This window comes from Pelobates fuscus, chromosome 3 (genome assembly GCF_036172605.1).
Source record: "Pelobates fuscus isolate aPelFus1 chromosome 3, aPelFus1.pri, whole genome shotgun sequence".
NCBI classification, from domain to species: domain Eukaryota; kingdom Metazoa; phylum Chordata; class Amphibia; order Anura; family Pelobatidae; genus Pelobates; species Pelobates fuscus.
In genome coordinates this window covers 82,943,457-82,957,882 of record NC_086319.1, presented here as the reverse complement: position 1 = coordinate 82,957,882, position 14,426 = coordinate 82,943,457, and the positions used below count along the sequence as shown (strand labels likewise).

Below are 14,426 nucleotides of genomic sequence, written 5' to 3'. Positions count from 1 at the left end.
GCACACTAGCACTCTAAACAAGCTTACGGATTAGAACACCTAACTCTGGCCTCTTAAACATGCATGTACTTGTCCATCTAGGGACAAATGACTTGGCTTGCATTGAGGTTTCAGAGGTAAAGGAAGTTTTTAGTGTTTTTGCCAATGATATACGGCAGGTTGCTTCCACACTGTCATTCTCTGAAGTTCTGCCTGTGCATAACACACTAAGAATGACAGGTGGATGCATATTAGGGACTTGTGGCTTCGTGAATGGTGTTGGGAGCAAGGATTTGGCTTTATTTCTCATGGTAGCTCTGTTTGGAATGGAAATAAACTGTACAAAAAAGATGGTTTGCATCTTTCTCAAAAGGGAACAAATGTTATCAGTGAGCAGTTCAGAGGTTTTGCTAGGATGTATTTAAACTAGGAGGGGGGAAAAAAGAGGATAACACATCAATCCAATTGGCCCCCAAAAACAAGGACAGAAGGTGCCTGTAGCAAGTGTGTTAAAAATGATAAGCTTAGAGTCATGTCTACAAATGCACGCAGTTTAAGGAATAAGATCCATGAACTTGTGGCAATAATGGCAACTGGTAATGTAGATTTAGTCACTGTTACTGAGACATGGTATAATGAGAAAAATCACTGGGACATAGCAATACCAGGGTACTCTTTATATAGAAAAGACAGGGAAGGCAAAAAAGGGGGCAGGGTGGCCCTGTATGTGAAGGATAGCATAAAATCTAGCCTAATAAAAATTAGTGAGGTGAACATAGAGTCCGTTTGGGTTACGTTAGAATTTGGTAATCACACAGTAACTCGTGTAGGTGTGTTTTCTAGGCCCCCAGGACAAATAGAAGAGTTAGATAAACTACTAGTTGAGGAAATAGCTAAAATGACAATAAAGGCGGAAGTTATCATCATGGGTGACTTTAATCTTCCTGATGTGAATTGGAAAACCAAAATAGCTGCTTGTGCCAGAAGAACACATATTCTAAACTCCCTACTAAGATTGTCTATAAAACAAGTCATTGAGGAGCCAACTCGTAAGGAGGCCATACTAGATTTAGTGTTAACAAATGGAGATTTGATATCAGATATTACTGTAGGTGAAAGTTTAGGATCCAGTGATCATCAGTCAGTGTGGTTTAATATAAGAACAGTGACTGAGTCACACCACACAAAAACAAAAGTTTTAGACTTTAGAAAAACAGACTTTTCTAAAATTAGATTATGTGTAAAGGAGTCATTATCAGACTGGAACAATTTAAATGGAGTCCAAGAGAAATGGGATTATTTAAAAGTTGCACTGCTGAAGGCAACAGAAAATTGCAAAAAAAAAATAAAAGTTAGATTAAAAACAAAAGAAGGAAGGTATGTAGAAGAGGATAAAGGTCTAGCTGACTGCCTGTCAGGGTGGCGGTCCGATGTCCGGAACCCAGACACAGTGTCCAGGCGGCGGAGCAGAACCGGGACCCAGTATGCCTGATGTTCAGAGTAGGAGTCACAGTGTGGAGGTGGATTAGCAGGGTCTGGTGTAGGGTAACTGCACGCCCCCTGGTGTTGAGCACCAGCGTTTGTGCAGCCACATACCAAGACCCTGAAACAGCTTAAGCGGATACCAGGAACTAGGAGCTTGGAAGTTAAGCAGACCTCCCAGGAGCTTAATAGGGAGGCTCTGCAGCAAGATTTTATCCAGTACTAGAAACAAGGCAAGACTAGAGATAGGCACCAAACATGAAAACAAGACAGAACTAGTAGAACCCAGAACCAGATAAGGATAGTAAGCTAAACCCAGAACATATACACAAGACATGAGGAAAACATGAACATAACATGGGCATGACTAGACAGGACTGACATGGACTGGGTATACAAACTAAAACAAGACAGGATAACATAGGCAAAACAAGAGGAGAAATAACTAAGTACTACATATGGAAATCATGGGGATTTAGTCACTATATGATCATACATTGCATAAGCCTGCCAACAACGCCCATGTACCCCATGTCTGCCTAATGTATACTAAAACAACCAAAAGACATATATAGCACTTACCTGCAAGAAAGGGCAGAAGCCTTGAGGAGCTGCCTGCAGGAACACTGAAACAGAGTGAATGATGGAAACCAAACGGGTGTGGCAACATAAAACAAACATTTAAATGAAACCTGGAGACTGGGAATCCCAGGGATGGATTACAGGAATGAACCCAAGAATTGTAACAAGAGTACTGGATACTAGAAGCCAAGGCCAGACATCTCCACAGAACAGAGCAGGACGTGACACTGCCTCAATGAATATTTTTGTTCAATACTTACAGATGAAAATGAAGTAAAAGGGGCCTCAGTTAGGAAAAAGGACAAATGAGTAATTTGTTACATGTGAGTTTACAGAGGAAGAGGTTCTATTTCAACTGTCAAAAGTAAAGACAAATAAGTAAATGGGACTTGATGGAATACACCCAAAGTTATTAAAATACCATTAAAACCATTAACAGATTTATTTAACCAATCATTGTTATCAGGAGTAGTCCCAGAAGATTGGAAGTTAGTGAATGTTGTGCCCATTCACAAGAAAGGTAATAGGGAGGAGTCGGGCAACTATAGACCAGTAAGCCATACCTCAGTACTGGGGAAAGTAATGGAAACCATGTTAAAGGATCAGATTGTTCAACATCTAAAAATACATGGATTTTAAGATCAGAGACAACATGGGTTTACTTCAGGGAGATCATGCCACACTAATCTTACTGATTTTTTTGATTGGGTTACTAAAATAATAGATCAGGGTGGTGCAGTAGACATTGCTTACCTAGATTTCACTAAGGCTTTTGACACTGTTGCACATAGAAGGCTTATCAATAAACTGCAATCTTTAAAGGGACTCTCCAGGCAGAGTCTTTTACTCACCTGGTTCCAGCGCCGGGAGCCTCGTGAAGCCGCGCCCCCTATTTTGGCAAAATGACGAAATAGGCGGGCGCGAGCAGGGAGCAATCAGACACTTCCATTTGGAAGCGTCCTTGCTCCCTTATGCGCATGTGCGGCTTCACCACACATGCGCACATACTTCATACTGCGACTGGGTACCGCCGGCTCGCACCCGCCCGCCCGGTCGTCAAAACCTGGAAATCCCTACCGCCCACCTGGAATCCTAAAACGCCCACTAGTGGGCGGTAGGGACCAGGTTGACGACCCATGGTTTACACAGTTATGTTACTTTGTTTGATACACTGAACATCTCTGGAACATTGGGTGTAGTATGTGGCTATTAACATTACATTGACACCTTTTGTTGATTAGTAGCTTAGTACCAAGTAGTTAATGTAGTACTGTAGTGTATATACCATAGTAACTGTCTACAATTTATATGGGTAAATCTCTACTCTTACTGTATAGTGCCAGATAAAACTAACAAGTCCATATTTTATTGCATTGTCTAAAAGACTTAATAATTTGTATTCATTAATTTATAATAACCAATTCCCTTTGAAACTGCTGCCCTCATAGTGCACAATGCAGTTTTATTGTACATTTTTAAGAGCACATTTAATTACACATCATAACCCTAGAATATAGAGGCGTACCCTATTAAAATAAATATTTCATCATGATTCCATTTTGTCAAACTTCAGCCTCGAAAGTTTAATGACTTGGAGAGGATCTGCAAAGAGGAGTGGAACAAAATCCCTCCTGAGATGTGTGCAAACCTGGTGGCCAACTACAAGAAACATCTGACCTCTGTAATTGCCAACAAGGGTTTTGCCACCAAGTCGAAAGGGTCAAATACTTTTTTCACTCATGGACATGCAAATAGATGTATAACTTTTTTTTTTATAAATTCTTTATTTTCCTGCAATAGGGTTTACAAACAGGCCTGCGATGCCACGATATCAAAAGCGGGCGTAGTGAGACACAAACTATCATGACAGGAATAAGTAGCACTTTTTTTTTTTAGACACAGAATATGTACTCATGGTCTGCAATAAAAGATTAAGTATGGTGGCAGTTGTGTTGGTCTTGGAAATGGTAAACAAACGAGTGTAACTTTTGCCATAACAATTATTAAAATAATAAAAACATTACGTTGAGTTTAATTGGGGTAGCAGGGGGGGGCGGAGCCAACGCTTGAACCGAGCAGTCGCCATTCCTGATCGCTCCTCGCTCACCGTGTAAATTAAGCCTGAAAACCACGAGACAAACCCGTCCAAACTGAAAATAAATCGCGGCACTGCCAGCCGGGCGACAAGCTGCACACACTGATGCCTTTCACGTTCACCCCAAGGCAAGCAAAACCAAAACGCAAAACTGGGGCCTACCACGCATCACAAGCACGAGGCCTAGAAACTTTCCTCGACAGTTTTCTGGAGGCACAGGACATAGGAGAACCCGAGTCCCACCTGATAACCCGGCAAACACAAAGCCTCCATATGGGACGCAGATCACAAAAACCCGACAGGGACATAGGAGCCATGCTCCAACGGCCTGCGGCACTAAAAACTCCACAGACGGAGAACCCACAGCCTGAAATACAACGGAGCGCTGCACGGGACTCACCGCCTCCACACCCCTCGACGAGCCTTCACCTTACTGATAGCTCAGCTCCGACAACCAAAGGGGATCTTAAAATGCTCCTTGCTGAACTGCACCAAATGATGGCGGCGGACAGAACACTTCTGCAGGCCGAAATACGGGCCAACACAGACCGCATTAAGGCAGCTGAGGGAGATATCCAAGTCACCCAAGCCACAGTGTCCAACTTCAACGGCTCAATACAGCAGCTACAGGCCCAACAGGACATCATCTCACAACGGGTGGCTAACCTAGAGGACCAACAACGCCGGAATAATATTAGGATTCGGGGCATCCCAGCAGGAATAACAGCGGTGGAACTACCGCATTACACCCGGAGGCTGCTAGCCACTATCTTGCCACCAGCAGTGACCAAACGACTCACCTTAGAAGGGATATTCCGTATCCCGGGCCTCGGAACCACCACCACAGCACGGGACGTCATAGTCCGCTGCACATCTGCCACCGACAAGGCCCACATAATGGCTGCTGTCCGCGGCAAGACGCCCCTAAAATTTGAGGACTCTCAGCTCACCTTTTTTCAAGACCTCTCCAAGGCAACGCTTCAGTGGCGCAGATCCCTGGGGCCGGTCACTACCCACCTGCGGTCTTCAGGGGTGCAGTACCGCTGGGGTCCGGCGGGCTCCCTCATGGCAAAGAGTAACGGAGTTACACACACGCTCCGCACGCCGGATGACATATCCGCATTCCTGGAAGCGAACGGTATGCCACTACCTGCCACACAAGCACCCACCGATAACCCCGACAATTCGGTCAGATCCTGGGACCTCGACAACGTAGAACCCTTCGTGCCCAGAGGCTCCGAAACACACGGGACCTGACTGCTCAGAGCCCAATGGGACTTACGCTACCAAGTGGGTCTGAAGGACACAGATATGTGCGGACGTTATAAGGGCTCACTGTTATGCCCTAACATTCTGCTTTAATTTGTTACACCTAATGCTAGGTCAGTTTACCATTATGCTTATGATTTCACAAACTGCTAAATGCTACAATCCATGCTTTAGGCAAGGACTGGGACAGGACACTGTCACAACATGACCTCACTACCATACCGGCACGCCTAACCGGACGGGACATCTCCCCCCCACCCTTTCCACCCCTCCTTTCCCCCCCTACCCCCCCTCCTCCCCCCCCCTTGAGTCAGGGGCACAATACACGGGGATAACCAGCACAGCGAAGGGCAAAGTACTCATGCAACAAACCCACCGCATGTCCCTCATACTACGCCTGACCACTCCAGCAGCTGACTAGACTTTCACTGTTTAGTATAACAACCGGTTTATTCATGTGCTTTAATTTGAGTCATGTGTCTCCTAACAATGATTAAGCCTCTTATCATCTCGCTTTATTCACATATAATTCTGCTATGTTTAATCTTGACTTACCTACACACAATTACTGTCTACTCACTAAGCTTTAGATAGCTCACACGCTGTAGATATTGTACCAACACGAATCAGAGCATTTAAAGCTAAGTTACTCTACCTACATTATTATCATTAAGACCTCGTAGACTGCCTCAGCAATCTTGTTTACCTTAACTATAACAAGTGATGATATGCAACCGTTAACTCAAACAGACTTCCAGCGAGGACTAATAGTAATACCTAAAGTAGGCAGCGACTGACAACACTACTGTAAAGCCATCTTATAATCCTTGATATACCTAATTACCGTGTTTTAAGCCTGTTCCTAAATATAAAAATAGTGCATTGTACTGCCATATCCCAATGCTTTCTATGTTGTACACTCTTTGATTTGAACTATGCATGCGGATTGCCTTTGGGGTACCACGTGCCTGAATGTTATCACCATATGCACTGCAAAAATAAAGAATTTAATTGGGGTAGCAGAAAACGTAGATTGTGCCAATAAACTCCTGCTGGAAGGCAAGTAAATGGTTAAGGAGTTAAAGTATTGTTCAGCAGTGGGATGTTAACTAACCCCTGTACTATGCATGCTATTTAAGCTTGGTATCATACTATGCTATGCATGGTTTTACATTTACCTGAAATTAGGTTATGCAGTAAATATATGTGAGTAACCTTAGGCAAACAAATATACAATATAAACTAGTTAACTCCGCTATGCCTGGGTCTGAAACTCTCTCTCCGCACGGCTCCTTTGTTTCTAGCCGCGTTTAACCTATGCCCTCTGCTAATAGCCTTGAAGCCCTGCCATATGGGTTACAAGAGTCCTGCTTTACTGTGCCTCTCCGGCCTCCAGCTGTGATGCAGGTCCCCTCTCCGATGGTGTGATTCTCTCGCGTTGCAGCGATGGCTTGTTCTCTGGAGCTTCTGTCAGAGTGCAGTTTCTCGAGGAGGGTGAGGGTTGTCCGTGGAAGCGTGTGGCATGGCCGGGTGTTTCTCTTGAGGAGGTGTGGCCCACGTGCACTGCGGGGTATGCAGGAGCTTAGCGGTCCGAGTTGGGTGTCTGTGTGGGACCTCCGCTTTGCCATCCGCCGTGCTGCTTGTGGTTTGAGCATGGATCTTTTCTTCTGGATGATTATCCGCGTGGGGTTGGATTGAGGTGAAGTCGCTTTGTTTCGGGAAGCTTTTCGGCTGCCGGAGTGGCTGGGTGTGCGCACCCCTGTATGGGTCCCCTGCCCCGAGCTGGGTGGATGGACTGCCGCTGCTGCTTGTTTCATTTTAGCAGGTGAGACTTTGTAGGGAGGTCTGAGTTGTAAGCGCCTCCAGAATGCTTGGCATATTTGCTCGAACCGGCACTCAAATTGTATTCTCCAGCGCTGGAGCTCTGGGTCCTTGTTTTTCTGCTGCAAGGGCTGTGCGGCGGCCATCTTAGGCGCATCGTGTGGCTCTCTGCTCGGTATGAATGTCTCATGTGGTAGGTGAGCATGAGTCCCAAGCGTGGACCGGGATATCCCCCACCGGTCCATGGGGGGGGTGACGGGAGGACTGTAGAGCCGCGCAGTGCGGGCCCCATGTCGGGGGATCGGCTGCCTCCCCCGGCAATCGCGTCTCCCGCCATGTTAGGCCTCAGACGCGGATCTCGGCGATCCGGCATTAAAAGTTGCTTGTGTGACATCTGTGTAGTCAGCTTATCTTTGCCTGTCGTGTGGTCGCCCCTTTTTATGTTTTCTGGGCTGTTTTGTGCCTTTTCGCCATCGTTTAATGGTCTGCAGAGCAGGAGCTGAGCCCACATGTGTCCACTCAGCTCGGCGTCCAGGCCCCCTCCCCCCAGATGTATAACTTTTTTGACATGCATTTTGCTGGATTTTTTTTTGTTATTCTGTCTCTCACCGTTAAAGTACACCTAATATTAAAATTATAGACTGATCATTTCTTTGTCAGTGGACAAACGTTCAAAATCAGCAGGGGATCAAATACTTTTTTTCCTGGCTAATCATGGCAGCATATACATATACATATGTTTTTTTTCCTCCTCCCCTTACAGCCGATAGGACAGGAAATAAAACAAACCTTTTAAAAGAATATCCCTGTATAGGTCCCTCAGTCTTTTTCCTGTCCTACAGTCCTTAGGTGGGGAGCCATTGTTGCTCCTTATTTCTAGTATTTTTTACATTTGTCTTTTTATGTTATGCTGAGTACCTGTTCTTCCAGGATCTTCCTGGACCTCTTGGGGGCCTGAGGATCTGTTCCTGAGTTCTTGTGGGGCTTCTCTCCGGTTCCCCTACACACTGGACGCTCAGGTGCTCGGTCTGATCAGTTCCATCGGTAAAAGCTCTGCCCATGCGCAGTCCACGCATTTATAATTTTGGCGCCAAAATCACGACCTTTGGATATCTTTGTTAAGGGCAAATTGATGAAAAACCGGAATGGCCAAAAATGAGGTCAGTAATTTGTCTAACATACAGGCCTCTCAACAGACTTTGAGTACTTTTGAGCCAAGTATTGGATGGTTTGACTTGATTTGGACCTTTGAAGTGCCTGTGTCTTTATTTCTATTTGCCACAGGTATGGTTTATCCTTTCCACTTCTGTGGTTAATTTGCCTTTTATTTTTATATCTGGGGATATTTATGTTTATGACTTATTTGTTTATTTTAGTAGCCCATTATGAATTCCCCTTCCAGAACCCATTAACCCCTTTCAGCATCCAGGCGAGTATGGGTTCACATATTTTATATTTACAGTTTTTTAAGGGCTTTTTCTAAATCTGTCCTTTGATCACCTCGGAATGGGAGAAGCCAGAAAAGAGGGTTTCTATACTAAGTAGAGTGCCAAGACTTTACCCATTGGAGGAAGACATTTCCAAAAGATGGACGACTCCTCCAAAGGTAGATGCCCCCATTTATAGGATGGCCAGAAGAACAACTCTACCTCTGGATAGCTCAGCTTCCTTACGAGAACCCATGGATATGAAGCTGGATTCCAACCTATCCATCATTTAAACTGCAGTGGGAGCAGGATGTCATCCCGCAGTGGCTCTCATGGCTGTATTTAGAGCTATGCAAAGTAGGATTAGAGACTTAGACTCAGATGTTGAAAGAGGTGTGAACAGATTTAGTCTTCGTGATGCTATTTGGGATCTAAGCGTAGCAACTGAATTCCCTGGATATTACAAGGATTCTCTCCCGTAATATAGTTCTGTCAGTAGCTTTATTGCTCTATACTGGGGAGCTGACGCCTCTTCTATGTCTAATCTATACTCCATTCCCTTTGAAGGTGAACTATTTTTTGGGAAAGCCCTAAAGGAATCCATAAAGAAAGCAGCAGAGGGCCGCAAGGTATTTATACCCCAGAACAGGTGTAACAAGAAACCAGGCACCTCATGGGCAGATACATGACCTTCCAGAGACCACTGTTTTAGAGATAGTCAAAGCTACAAGCCTGGGAAGGAGTTCAACAGGGGCAACTTCTGGCGTGGTGACCAGTTATCATTCCCTTGCTCCAATCATGCCAGGAACCAGTCCTTTTGTGCCTCTGTTAAGAACTTTTGACTATCCATTGGAGGTTGGGGCTCGACTTTCCCTATTCCAAGAGGTTTGGACTCAAAACATCCGAGATTCCTGGGGGGTGTCCATAACCCAGATGGGTTTCAGGCTGGAATTTCTTTATAGCCACTCATATCCCCAAAGACAGATACAAGACCAAGGCACTATTCGAGTATGTCCAGAATCTCACCAGCCAAAAAGTCATCAGTCCAGTTCCAAGGGAAGAATGGTTCAGGGGACAATACTCTCCTCTCTTTTTGGTTTGGAAGAGCAAAGAAAAATGGAGGCCGACCTTAGACCTCAGAAGAGTCAACAGATACCTAGAGGTCAGATCCTTCAGGATGGAATACCTCAAATCCATCTCACCAGCTATCCGGAAGAACGATTTTCTTGTTTCTATCAACACGAGGAATGTTTATTACTACATCCCAATAGCCAGAGAAAACCGATGTTTCCTCAGGTTTGCTGTAAAGGAGGATCACTTCCAGTTCCTAGCACTACCATTTGGCCTCAGCACCTTTTCGAAGATCTTGGTTGTAACGGATCACCTGGCACCCCGACTTGGTACCTCCGTTAATGGATGCTCCTAGTGCTTCCTGAGGACTCCAAGCACTCTGGCAGACACCACAATCACCGAATCCGAGAAACCTTTTAAATTCTCCCAAGCATATGAATGCTGTAGACCATTGAATAGGAACCATACGAATAGGCTTGTACTCCTAGCAGTCAACTGGAACAGCATGCAATAAATCCTTCCCCCAATAATGAGACGACACATCACTTTGAGGGTAAAACAGGAACTCTGGACTGGCTCATCCAGCCTGGCTTTCATTTCCAACTCACACATACAGGCCACACCCAGGGGGAGGCATAAAAGAACCAATGACCTAGATGTTACCTCCCACACATCCCCTCCCCTTAGTGTGACACATAATCCCATTATGCATACAGTGTAAAATATACTTTTACACAACTTTCATAACTTTAAAACCATACATCACATTCAACAATCAATCCATTCAGGGGAACAACATATTAAAAAATGGCATGGATCAGACCAGGGGTTCAAAAGTTACTAAAAGTATCTTTTGTTCCTTTCTGGCTGGCAGAAAAACATCCCCACAATGCACCCTGGTTTCCTCCCTTCTGCCCTGGAGTTAATTGGAGAAGTAATCCAATTACCCAGGACTAAAGGCAGACTCCATTAACCACATGGTTGCAAAACAACATAAAACACTTTAAAATACATAAAGTCACATTTACACATAACACACAGACATTTCACCTATCCCCAGATAGCTGGGATCTGCACGCACAAAACTACCGAATAGCGCGCAGATCCTACTCACACAGTACAATTGCCATGGAGCTAAAGTCTTTCCCATAGTCCTTCATTATATGAATAGGCTCCATGGTATGGCTATCTGGGGTATCACATTCCCATAAAGTCTGGTCCATAGTCCAAAGGCAAGAGGCGGGCAATCAGCCCCCTCCAAGGACACATGGCGAGGTCGGTTTCGCCACACTTCTCCCCTTTACCCCCCAGACTAACAGGGTACTTGACCTCCTGCCGGTCAGTGCCCTTGTTAGTCCAGCAGCCCACCCACAAGACAGAAACAGCAGAGCAGCCCACCCACAATAAACAGTTACTACACCTGGGTGAGGGAGAATCTTGTCCAGGTTCAGGTGCCTCACCACGGCTGTGTGGGGGACTGGTAGGCTGCCTTGGTAGGTTGCTGAGGGGGCAGAGACCAGCGGTACTCTGTCCTGTTGCCAGCACTACCACGGGAGTAGTCTGGTTGGAGCCTGGTTGCTGGAGACCGACTGTCTCCCCTTTAAATACACCGCTCTGCTGCTGGAGACCGACTGTCTCCCCTTGAGTTACACCGCTCTGCTGCTGGAGACCAACTGTCTCCCCTTGAGTTACACCGCTCTGCTGCTGGAGACCGACTGTCTCCCCTTGAGTTACACAGCTCTGCTGCTGGAGACCGACTGTCTCCCCTTTAGTTACACAGCTCTGCTGCTGGAGACAGACTGTCTCCCCTTTAAATACACCGCTCTGCTGCTGGAGACCGACTGTCTCCCCTTGAGTTACACCGCTCTGCTGCTGGAGACCGACTGTCTCCCCTTGAGTTACACAACTCTGCTGCTGGAGACCGACTGTCTCCCCTTTAGTTACACAGCTCTGCTGCTGGAGACAGACTGTCTCCCCTTTGGCTAAACAGCCCTGTTGTGGGGGGGCAGGACCGACCGTCCCTACCCCCTGTGCTGGAAGTGCAGAGACCACGGTCCCATCTGCACAGGTGTGGGGCTTACAGTCTCCCCCTGGTACATTAAGCTGCCGCTGGGGAGAGGTGGTAACCAGCTCCTCTCCCATTAGAACACTCTGCCGCTGGGGAATGGAGACTGGGCTCTCTATTCCCTGTACATTAATGATCCGCCGCTGGGGAGAGGTGGTAACAATCTCCTCTCTCTGAACTGTAACCTGCCGCTGGGGATCTGGGCCGACTGCCCAGCATCCCTGTAGGGCCGGTAAAGAGACCTCGATCCCATCTCCACCTGCCATCTGTGGGTCTCTCCAGGACCAGTCTATGAGGTCCCCTACTTCTGCAACTGGTAGTGAAGCAGGGGGTACCTCTGCCGAGTTTTCCCAGCTATAGGCTAGCAGGTCTGGGTCTGCCACCCAGTTTTCCCGGTCTGCGTCCCTGCTCTGCGGCTTGCAGGAATTTAATAGTTCTACATAGTCCATCTCCAGCTCTCGTTCCATGGCAGCGAAACGGCGGAGGTCTTCTCCCAGTCCAATAGATCTCGGGCCCGGTATCATCCTACCTCGGTAATGAAAGATAGCCCAGTACCGTGACTCTGCTGGACTGCCGAAGTCGACATCCTCCACTAAGGCTTTCCACAACAGGCCAGGGCTTGTGTAGTTCTCCCCCTCTGGCTGGATGCCCTCTGCCCTCCACGTCTCTGGCTGGACAGTGCACCACCACAGTGCCCGGTATGAGGCGTCCAGGCTCAGTTCCCTTTCCACGAGGTACTCGAGTTGTCTTACCCGCTGCCCTCCAGGTTGGTCTCCCAGAAGTGGCATCCGCCAGGCCATTTGTTCCTCCAACTGGTATGCGACACCAGGAAGGCGCTGCTGCCGTTGATACTGGACTTCCTCCAGGGCATCGTACCATAATTCTTTCCGGGCATTATCTCTCCATTCTAATTCACTCTCTTCCTCAGGTGTGTGTGTTGCCCAGGGGTCTACGAACCCCATTTTCCCAAATCTTTGTGTAGACAGGGACGCTGTAGGCACACTAGCGTCGCCCTCAATTTGTAAATCCAAACGTACTGTGTCTCCGAGCTGCTTTACCTCGCACTAGGACGCCATCCCACCGCTTGCCACCAATGTAACGGATCACCTGGCACCCCGACTTGGTACCTCCGTTAATGGATGCTCCTAGTGTTTCCTGAGGACTCCAAGCACTCTGGCAGACACCACAATCACCGAATCCGAGAAACCTTTTAAATTCTCCCAAGCATATGAATGCTGTAGACCATTGAATAGGAACCATACGAATAGGCTTGTACTCCTAGCAGTCAACTGGAACAGCATGCAATAAATCCTTCCCCCAATAATGAGACGACACATCACTTTGAGGGTAAAACAGGAACTCTGGACTGGCTCATCCAGCCTGGCTTTTATTTCCAACTCACACATACAGGCCACACCCAGGGGGAGGCATAAAAGAACCAATGACCTAGATGTTACCTCCCACACATCCCCTCCCCTTAGTGTGACACATAATCCCATTATGCATACAGTGTAAAATATACTTTTACACAACTTTCATAACTTTAAAACCATACATCACATTCAACAATCAATCCATTCAGGGGAACAACATATTAAAAAATGGCATGGATCAGACCAGGGGTTCAAAAGTTACTAAAAGTATCTTTTGTTCCTTTCTGGCTGGCAGAAAAACATCCCCACAATGCACCCTGGTTTCCTCCCTTCTGCCCTGGAGTTAATTGGAGAAGTAATCCAATTACCCAGGACTAAAGGCAGACTCCATTAACCACATGGTTGCAAAACGACATAAAACACTTTAAAATACATAAAGTCACATTTACACATAACACACAGACATTTCACCTATCCCCAGATAGCTGGGATCTGCACGCACAAAACTACCGAATAGCGCGCAGATCCTACTCACACAGTACAATTGCCATGGAGCTAAAGTCTTTCCCATAGTCCTTCATTATATGAATAGGCTCCATGGTATGGCTATCTGGGGTATCGCATTCCCATAAAGTCTGGTCCATAGTCCAAAGGCAAGAGGCGGGCAATCAGCCCCCTCCAAGGACACATGGCGAGGTCGGTTTCGCCACATTGGTCATCCTCATAGAGAGAATGAGGATTCAATGTGTTGCTCTTTTTCACTACCTAGATGATTTGCTGTTGATTGCCCTGGATCTCCAGGAAGTCTTCAAAGAGATTTAGTCCTGTCAGAACTCCAAAGATGCGACTGGTTGATACATTTTCAGAAAAGCAGCATCTCACCAACCCAGAAAATGAAATTCCTGGGGGCTGACTTCAACACTCTCCAAGAGACCTTATCTCAAGAAACGAGACAGGATATCGAAACTTCTCTCCCAGGTGATACGATTACGCATAATCTCGGTGAGAAGATACATGCAACTCCTGGGCAATGTGACATCCACCATTGGACTTGGGCCCAGTGACACCTCAGGATTCCATAGAGAGTGTTTTTAAGTCAATTCAACAAGTGAAAATTGAATTGGGATCAACCCCTGAGATGGCTCCAGGATGGTAAGACTATACCTCACCTGGTGGCTACGAAGGGAAAACCTGTTGAAAGGATTCCCATTGGCAGATACTCACTGGATTATTCTCACAACAGATTCCAGTGCCTGAGGTTG

General features: G+C 46.5%; 1 protein-coding gene across 1 annotated transcript in view; it reads left to right on the top strand.

Annotated features, from left to right (window-relative positions):
* The window catches only part of PRR7 (proline rich 7, synaptic), a 131,494-nt gene that overhangs the window by 77,999 nt on the left and 39,069 nt on the right, over window positions 1-14,426 (top strand). The window lies entirely within an intron of this gene.